Here is a 10,846-nt window from a genome sequence, read left to right on the forward strand (position 1 = left end):
CTACAACATGGATGAAGCCTGAAAACATGCTAAGTGCAATAAATCAGACACAAAAGAACAAATATTGTGTAACCCCACATATATGAAATATCTAGAAGAGGCAGAGACACAGTAGATTAATGGTTACCAAAGTTTGGAGTTTGCAGGAATGGGGCGTTTCTGCTCAAAGGATACGGAGTTTCTGTTTGAGGTGATAAAAAATTTGGTAACAGACAGCTGTGATGGTTGCACAACATTGTGAATGCAATTAATATCACTGAGCTATAAACTTATAAAGGGTTAAAATGGCAAATTTTACATTATATATATTTACCACAATAGTAATAATAATAAAAAAAAATACCACTACACACCTAGTACCTATTGCTGTTGAGTTGTTCTGACTCATAGAGACAGAAGAGGGTTCAACAGCTGTACTCTTTATGGAAGATGACTATCACACCTTTCTCCCACAGTGGCTGAGGGGTTCCAGCTGCCACCCTTTCAGTTAGCAGCCAAGAGCTTTAACCACTGTGCCACCAAGGCTCCATACACACCTATTAGAAAGCCTAAAATCCAAAACCCTGACATCATCAAATGTTGGCAAGCATGTGGAACAACAGAACTGTTAGTCACTGCTGGTGGGAAAGCAAAAATGGAACATCTACTTGAGAAGACAGTGGCAGTTTCTTACAAAGCTAGATTCAGGTTTATCGTATGATCCAGCAGTCAAGCTCCCAGGTATTTACTCAAATTCATGTCCACACAAAAACATGCATATAAATGTTTACAGCTCCTTTATTCATAAAAAACTGGAAGCAATCAAGGTGTTCTTCAATAGGTGAATGAACAAACTGTGGTACATCCATACAATGGAGTATTTGTCATCAATAGAAGGAAATGGGCTATCAAGCACAGACAGACATGGAGGAACCTTAAATTGCTCACTGAAAGAAGCAAGTGTGATAAAGCTACATGCTATATGATGACACGAGCTGATATTCTGGAAAAGACAAAAAAAAAAAAAGCTGACTGCCAGGGTTGGGGGGAAAAGGGGGAGTGGGATAAACACATTGAGCACAGAGGACTTTAAGGGCAGTGAAACTGTTCTGTATGATACTGTAATGGTGGACACATGACATTCTATATTTGTTAAAACCCGCAGAACTATGTAACACAGAGTGGACTATAAACTATGGACTTTTGTTAATAACAAATCTGTATCATACTAATATATAATGTTAATAACAGGAGAAAATGGGTAGGAGAGGAAACGTAATATAGGAACTCTCAGTACTTTCTGCTCAATTTTTCTATAAACCAAACACTGCTCTTAAAAAAAAAAAAAAAGAGCATGAAATCCAGTCTTAGGAATTTCAAATGCAAGAATGATGGAGTTTAGAGTGTAAAATCCAATTATTATTTTGTTTACAGACTCTGTAAACCTCAACAAGCTCTTTTTAGCCTTCACTTTGATCAGAAATGATCGAAGCCAGTCAACAACATTTTAGTTGTTCAGATGCTGAATTCAAGTACTATACACAACACCACAAAGTTATTTGCCAACCCCAACCTAATTTTTTAATTCAAGCATAAAGACTCACCACATCAGCCTTTAAAATATTTCTCAAACCATCCTATGCGGTTAAGGCAGCTACCTGCCTTTGTGATAAAGCATAATTTCAACTGCATCATAGAGAACAAGGTTTTTTCTCTATCACTTAAAAGCTAATGATAAAAAAAAAAAAAAAATTCACGACTTCAAGTCACAATTCTGTAAGAATATACTGTTCAATTCTCTGCCCTGTTAAATGTAAGATACTAAGCATACATTGGTCCTTCCCTGGGTGATGCAGAGGACAGTTTAGCACAGCAGGGGGGAAAAAGACCTTAGAGTCAAAAACCAAACCAAACCTAAGTTCGTTTGACTCTTCTTTGACTCTTTGGATCTCTTTTTCCTTCAGTAAAATATAAGCGCATGACCTACATAATCTATAAGATTCCCTCTACCTCTGGTATTCTGAATCTCATTAAGTGTTGAGAAGTCAACAATTCATAATTTCAATATACTTCCAAAAACCAAAACCAAATACATGGCTGTTACATCCATTTCAACTCAGAGTAATCCTACAGGACAGAGTAGAACTGTCCCATAGGGCTTCCAAGGTTGCAGATTTTTATGGAAACAGACTGCCACCTCTTTCTCCTGTAGAGAGGCTGGTAGGTTCAAACATTAACCTTTCAATTAGAAGCCGAGAGCTTATAACCACTTAAAACACGGTTCCTCTAGATAAACTTACAAATTAAAAAAAAAACTCTTACAAGAAGATGCCAAGAATCATTCAAATTTACCCTGGTGTAAAAACAGTCTACCAGCTATGTCCCTCCCTCCTCACTTATTAAAAAGAATGTAACAGTGAATCAGCAGAAACACATCAATAATTTTTATTGAGTATTAACTTGATACCTGAAATTTGTTTTAACCTTAAGCAAATTCAAAGACATTTTTATTCTCTTAAATACAACATATGACTAAAAAAAAAAAAACATAACTCTCTGCCTTCGAGTCAATTCCAACTCCTAGTGACCCCCTTTGGGTTTCCAAGGTAGTAAATCTTTACAGAAGTAGACTGCCCAATCTTCCCTCTGTGGAGTGGCTAGTGGGTTTGAACCACCAACCTTCTGGTTAGTAGTCAAATGCCTTGGGCACTATGCCACCAGAGCTCCTTATAGGTGCATAAAAACTTTGACTAGGTGCATAAAAATTTTCCGTATCTGAAAACTTTTTTGAAATATTTACAAAGCTGACCTACCATGACACATGATGCTTTGACTTTTTAAGAATAAATAAGGAAAAATAACTATAAATTATTTTGGTTCTCATCAATCTATTAAAATGTCTTATACTTTAAAAGTACTTAAGCATGTAATCAGAGCAAACAAACAAAAAAAAGATTAAAGCAAAAATAGTACAGAGGCATTTAAGTACAGAACTAGTTAAGCTGGGGGGGAGAGCCATAAAAAATGATGAAATTGCCAGTAGTTAAGGGGAACAACATGATAAAATATAATGCTAGGTTTCTAAACAGAAAGCTTTGTGTTTGTATGTGCAGAGTGGTTATGAGCTTGGGTTACAAATAAACTGAAATTCTGGCTCCTTTCTTATTTATGCAACCTGGTCAAGTAGCATCATCTCTCTACATCTGTTTCTTTATATCTATGCCTGCCTTATATGCTGATTATAAATATTAAATAAGGTACTGTACTTAGTAAAAAGCCTGGCAGACAGAAAATACGCAATAACTTAGCAATTATTGAATTTTGGAGCAAACATTATACAGACAAGTAGTAATTTGGTTTTTCTTTTAATTAGCTCGAAGTATCTATTATAAAAACACTGTCCTCCATCAATTCTTTCCTACTTCTGTAAATGCTGAAGAAAAAAAAGTCACACCATAAAAATAAAAACAGAAAGCAAAAAGAAGATATAAAGTACAGCTGAGTTACTTTAAGCTCCAATTAAGAACCAAATACAATTTTGGGGAAAAACTCATAATGGAAGAAAGGTAGAAATTGAAAATAATTAAGATGACAAAAACATCCCACCTTTCACAAACACTACAAGACTCATACTTCAACTGGATCTTCAAGGATTTTCCTGTCGTCAGCCTACAGCAAGGCCTTTCATCACCACAATCATATTTCCAGCTGAACTTCAAAGGGAGATATATAAAAGCTACCCTCGTGGTGGCTGTTAAGATAATCACCCTTAGTATCTTCCACAGATCTAAGAATAAAAAAGCTGACTTACACATTCAAACCAAATACCAGTCACCATTCTCAGCAGTTTATTTTTTAATCCCTTCCAGACATCCATAAAATGTATTTTAAAAGGAGTTCCAAAAATAACTTTGATAGCCAACAAAAATTCACCAATAAATATGAAATATTTAATGTAATAAATATGAAATTCAATGATGAACCCTTCCTTTATCTCATGCAAAAATGGCAAGCTTACAATAACAAATCTAAAAGTTCATACTAGCCAAATGTTCTTCTGTGTCGATCTCTACCAACCACAGTTTTCACAGTCAAAAATAAAAAATCCTAAGTGATTAAATAAAAACTATTTTGAAATAGCATATTAAAAGAGAACAAAATAAATCAAACATTACATTGTCATTCTGCTGCAAAAGACATTTTTAAAATCTTAAAAAGATGTCACTTTGAGGACTAAGGTGGTCTCACCGAAGCCATGATATTTTCAAATGCCTCTTTTGCATGCAAAAGTTGGACAATGAAAAAAGAAGACTGAAGAAGAATTGTCACAGTTGAATTAAGGTACTGGTGAATAATACTGAATATATACCATGGACTGCTGATGTCAGATGGATGTTGGCTAAAAGCAAAAAAATTCCAGAAAGATGTTTACATCTGTATATTACTGACCATGAAAAGGCATTCGACTGTGTGAATAATCAATTATGGATAACATTCCAAAGAATGGGAATTCCAGAACACCTTATTATGCTCACATAGAACCTGTACATAGGCCGAGAGGCAGTTGTTCAAACATAACAAGGCGATCCTGTGTGGTTTAAAATCATGACAGATGTGTGTCAGGGTTGTATCCTTTCACCATACTTAATTCAATATGTACACTGAGCAAATACTTCAAGAAGCTGGACAATATGAAGAAGAACACAGCATCAAGATTGAAGGAAGACTCATATACATCCTGTGAATGCAGATGACACAATCGTGCTTGCTGAAAAAGACGACTTGAAGCACTTGCTGATGATCAAATCTACAGTCTCCAGTATAGATTACACCTCAACATAAAAATCCTCACAACTGAAACAAGCAACACCTGATGAACAGAAAAAAAGACCTAAGTTGTCAACAATTTCATTTTACTTGGATCCACAATCAATGCTCATGGCAGCAGCAGTCAAGAGACCAAACAATGTATTGCACTGGACAAATGTGCTACAAAAGAACTCTTTAAAGTGTTAAAAAGCAAAGATGTCACTTTGAGGACTAAGATGCACCTGACTGAAACCCTGGTATTTTCAATCACATCATATACATGTGAAAGCTGGACAACAAATAAGAAGACTAAAGAAGTACTGATGCCTTAGAATTATGGTACTCATGAAGAATACTGACTATATCACAGACTGCCAGAACAAGCAAATCTGTCTTGAAACAAGTACAACCAGAATGCACCTTAGAAGCAAGGCTAATGAGAAAACTGGACATGTTATCAGGAGGGTCCAGTCCCTAGAGAAGGACAGCATGCTTGGCAAAGCAGAAGTTCAACAAAAAAGACCCTCAACGAGATGGACTGACACAGTGGCTGCAACAATGGGCTCAAAACATGGCAACAACTATGAGGATGGCACAGCACTGGATAATGTTTCATTCTGTTCTATGAGCTGGATCTTACCTGTGTAAGATTAACTCAATTAATACTGTAATACCACAAAGTAAGTATTATAACTACTTCTATTTTACAAATGAGCAAACTGAGGCACCAAACAAAACACTTTGCCCAGGCGCACAATAAAGAATTGGTTGAAGACAGGATTCTAATCCAAGCTGTTTTGAGTCTAGAATTTATGTTCAAATCAACTATAACAGAGTCATTCACTTCATACATTTTATTGCAAGTTTAACTATGCGCCACGCAATAGTTAGTCTAAGCACTGGGGATATGGCCATAAACACATCAGACAAACTCCCTGCTGTCCAGTCAGAGAGAGATCTGGACACAAACAAGTCTAATGGGGGAATTAGACAAATAACTCAACAAATAGTGCATCCTCACCTAGTATTAAATGCTATGAAGAAAAATAAAGAGAATTAAAGAATCAAAAGTGAGAGAAAGGGGCTTCTATTTCAGGGATCAGAGAAGGCCTGATAACTTTAGAGCAGCAAACAAAAGGAGGGGCAGGCAAGAGCTATGATGACCTGGAGGAAGAAGCGGTCTAGCTAAAAGAATAGAAGTACAACATGCCTGAAGTGGAACAATTTGATTTGTTTAAGAAGAGCAAAAAGATCATGGAACTGGGCAGAATGATGAAGAATCAAGTGGTAAGAGGTGAGGTTAGAAACTGGCAGCTGCCAGATCATGTAAGTATGATGGGCTATGGTCAGGTGTTTAGATTCTAAGTGTAACAGGAAGCTCTTGGAGGACTTTGAATAAGACTGACAATGTAATGTGTGTCTTTAAAACCATCACTCTGGTTGGTATGTGGGGAAAAGTCAGAGAGGGAGCATGAGAAGCAGGGAGATCAGGAAGGGCACTATTTCAACCATCCAGTCAAGAGATTAAAAAAAAAAATTCACTGATATAGATTCCAACTCACAGCGATCCCTCCTTAGGTTTCCCAGATGATATCTCAACTGGTAGATTGCCCAGCCTTCCTTCTGAGGAGTGGCTGGTGGGTTTAAACTGCCAGCCTTCTGGTTAGCAGTCAAATGCCTTAGGTATTACACCACCTGGAGCTTTAACCAGGATTCATGCAATGATTATAAGCAGATGAGATCCTAAAACAAGAGCTTGCATAATTATCTGACTTTTTTATACCTCTGTGCTATCTTTCCTCCTCAACCCCCATTCCTCATTTCACTTTGAAAGCACAGATTCTTTTTTATTGTCTATTAATATCCACATTAATGTTTCAGTTGGTGTTTACAGAAGGTAAGAGGCAAAAAATAGGTCTTTTCATTTTAAGATATTGTTTAATATAGTCTATAATTTTTAATATGCCACATACATCTTTACATTCTTGAAGAGTGGTCTGAGTCCACAAGCTGCTCCACAGGAGAAAGATGTAGCAGTCTACTTCTGTATGGATTATAGCCTTGAAACCCTGAGGCAGTTCTACTCTGTCCTACAGGGCTGCTATGAATGAATTGACTCAACCACAATTATTTTTTTTTTCTTCTAACTTATCACCAAGGAGCTCTGGTGGCACAATGGTTAAGCACTCTACTAACCAAAAGGTCAGCAGTTAGAAACCACAGCTGTTCTACAAGAGAAAGATGTGGCAGTCTGTTTCCATTACAATTACAACCTTGGAAACCCTATGGGGCAGATCTACTCTGTCCTATAGGGTTGCTGAGTCAGAATCGACTGACAGCAATGGGTTTAGTTTGGGTAATTTATCACCTTCTGATTAGTTTTTCTCACAAGCTTTATCGCCAGCATATCCTAGCTCTTTCTAGACTGTGGATTGTAGCGAAGAAGAATAAACAGAACATGCATTTATTGAGCTCCCACTGTGTGACAGGGACTCAGACAGATGCCTTACATTTAAGAACTCAATGAGTCCTCAGTTACTCAAGGTAAAAAATGATGTCTTCACTCTACAAATGAGAAAAAAATCAGATGTTAACAACCTGTCCAAAGTTACACAACTAAAAACTGGCAGAGCCGGAATTCAAACCTACATCTAACTCCAAAGTTCTTGTCTCTCTACTGTAGCAGTAATCTGTTGATAAAAGAGAAGGGTATCGTAGCGTAGTGCCTAATGATTTCTAGAAGAAAAGGGACTTCAGGTAAGGTTTGAAGAGTCCATCATACTAAGTATACGAAAGAAAGGAATGGCATGTTAGCATTTGCATAGCTTCTGCAAGGCTGTGTGGGAAAAGAGACTAGAAGTTTGACAAGCTGGTGATAGCCAGGAAGCACCGCCCCAACCCCCTCAGGTCGAATTACTGTGTACTACATAAGAAGGTGGGAGCTCCGGTAGTGTAGTGCCTAAGGCACTTGACTGCTAACCAGAAGGCAGGCGGTTCAAACCCACCAGCCACTCCTTGGAAGGAAGATGTGGCAATCTACTTCCGTAGTGATACTGCCTCTGAAACCCAAGGAGGGGTATGCCCCACTCTAACTAAAAAGAACATGATTAATTCTCAAAGAGTAAAGCAGAGAAACCAGAGAGAGACTAAGCGGATGCCCAAGAATTAGAATTGTTACATAAAGGCCTTTGGAGTTCCACGCTCTTACTATGATGTGAGCTAGTCTACGTTATTTTCACCAAAATTACATTGTTTCTGCTTCGTACGTTATGTGAGAAGACTTGAATTATAAAGATAGGAACTAGTGGACTTAGGTGATACGTACTTTTTTTTTTTTTTAAATGAGGGAGTCAATTAAGGAATAACGTCAAGATTACTTCCTTACACATAGGCATTAAGGACAGTTAAACACGTAGGGAGATGACCCTGTCAATACTGAGGCTGAATCATTCTAACAGTGTATGCAAGTGCGAAAGGGGCACCTGTAAGGACAGTTGGGGAAAGGTGCCCTGCATATTCAGAGAACAGGTAAGTAACGAGGAAAATGTGACAAATTAAAATTAACCTCCGATATTTCGCTACAGATTCCGGGATCAATTGGGGGTGGGGGTGGAGGGCAATAAGGGGCCCGGAAAGAGAATATCGGCTCTAGGTACCCAGTCGACATTCTGCTAACGCTCGTAGAGCGAAAAGACTGAACGCACGCATGAATGAATGGCGCGGAACTGAATGGACATCCGAGACGCCGGCGCAGGAGGAAGGAGTTTGTCGCGCGGACACAGTGGGGCTGGCGGGAGGCGTCCCCAGGCGGGACGTGGGGAGCGCGGAGGGAAGGGCCGCGGGTGCGAGTCGCCGGCGCCACGTCTCAGCCCAACAGCCGTGTAGGGTCTGAAGGGGGCGGCGGCGGCTGCGCCGAGGCCCGGCCGCGCCATGGCGTAGAGGGAAGTGGAGGTCACGCGTTACATAACCAGCAGCTGCTGGCGTGAGGAGAGCCGCAGGCAGCCCAGGCCCCACAGCCGCAATCTTGCTGCGAGAAGACAAACGCGATGCCCCGGCTGCGGGCGCCCCTCCCCCGCGCCTCAAGCTGTTTGCGCTGGGACCGCCTCGGGGCTTATCTGCGGCACCTCCCGGCAACGCGTGTCCGGTCCCACCCCTCCCCCACCTCCGCCGCCGGCCCAGGGGTCGCTCACCTTCCGCGTTGCCCCAGACCACCATGCCCCGGAACGGCTGCCTCCGCCGGCCTCGCGGGCCCCCGCTCTGACGCAGCACAGTCCTTTCACCCGGGGTCCGGGGGGGCAGGGGAGGAGGGCCGGGGGAAGGGAGTCACAGTGCCGCGCTGCTATCCACACTCGCTTAACGCTCGCGGCGGCTGGCCCTGCGCGCGCTCCGAGGCAGTTCCCCCGTCTCTCCCCCTCTGGCGGGCGCGCGCGTTCCGCAGCTCCTCCCCGCCCCTCCCTCTCCGGTTGCCCTGCGCGCGTGCTCCGAGACTCCTCCCCCGCCCCTCCCGGCTTGCGGCGGCCAACCCCGCACGCGCTCCGCGCTAGTCGCGTTCCACGCCCCGGCTCGTACTCACCTCCGCGCAGCACACGCGCCCGGCTCGCTCCCTAGCCGGAGCGACCCTGAGCCACGGGTGCGGTTTTTCCGAGCTCCGCGTCGGCCGGCCAGCCCCTCTCCGGCCCCGCCCTCCTGACGCCGCCGACCAGAGGGGGCAGCGCCTCCACGGCACGTGACCGTCTCGCTCGCGGGGGCGGGAAAGCGAGCGCCGCGCGGGCCCGCCTCCCGCATCACGCAGTCTTGCTCTGTCAGTCCTCGGCTCGCCGAGCACCCCAGCGACCTCCGCGCCTCCCACACGCGTCGCTGCGGCTTACCCACCGACTCTAACTGGGTGCTGCGTTCGTTTCAGCCCCAGAGAGTCGCTGCCCGGGTCCCGCTCTGGGCTCCACAGTCGGTGTCTGTAAGGAGGACACTAGTACAGGAATTGACCACGCTTACCACACTGGACTGTCTGAGGGTAACGCCGGTCGCTTCCACAACCAATTGATTTACAGTGACATCTAGTGGAGAAAGGGACACACATAAGCTGACACTTCCTATGTCAGGGAGCAACCGAGAATCATGGCTTAGTGGGATGAAAACTACGCCACTGGGTTGGAGCGATTCGTTTGTCAACTCCACCAGAGTCACTAACATTCCCCGATCTGTCAGTGCCTTAGATTGTAACTAGATACTTATAAACTTAAGGGAAGTATCTCTAAGTGAGTTCCTCGTCCCACATGCAACACTGGGGTTACACACAAAAGCAATTTTCAACTAATACCTGGGAAAAAATAAATAATGTCATACGTTATGTATGCTTAAATACAATTTTAATTGAGGACTCTAACACGCACGAAAGAAATTGTTCAATACGGACTATTTTTGCCTACTCTTGGCCATGTCAGCTTGATATTGCTCTTATTATATTGTCATTCACATACATGAAACTAACCTAAGTGTAGAGGCTCAATGGTTCTTTTCCTTATTTCCTCATCTAAGAAATTTAAGAATTTGCAAGTACTTTGGAAATAATGAATATTGTTTTGAAAACTGATTTTGCAATCCAGGGATTTGTTGACTAGCAAGACAGATTATTCAAATAACTTGTTTTTTCTAACCCTTTCATGTTTGCCATTTTATAGATCTGTAATAAATACACTTTAACTTCTCATAGCTAACTCAACAACTTCAGGGTGCTTTTCTGAAACATAATTTAAAGCAAAAGACTAATTTTGACAGGCTCACAGTTACTGCAGCACAAGAAAGTTATCCGCTGACATGACTCAGGAAAACAGCGGCAACCCCTTGTTAATCAGTTTCACATATATCTAAATAACAGTGTTTCTATCAAAAAAGAGATGGAAAAACTTGATCTCCAAATTGAAAAACAATACATGAACTGTATAGGAAAATTCCATTGTATTTCCATTTCCTTGCCCACTGTCTCCTATTAGAATCAAAGGTCTTGGTTTTTGTTTGTTTTCTACATTTTCTCAAACAGGTAACACAAATACTGAAGTAA

Source organism: Orycteropus afer, unplaced genomic scaffold (assembly GCF_000298275.1).
Source record: "Orycteropus afer afer isolate SDZICR_OR568_19922 unplaced genomic scaffold, OryAfe1.0 scaffold00017, whole genome shotgun sequence".
Classification (NCBI taxonomy): Eukaryota; Metazoa; Chordata; class Mammalia; order Tubulidentata; family Orycteropodidae; genus Orycteropus; species Orycteropus afer.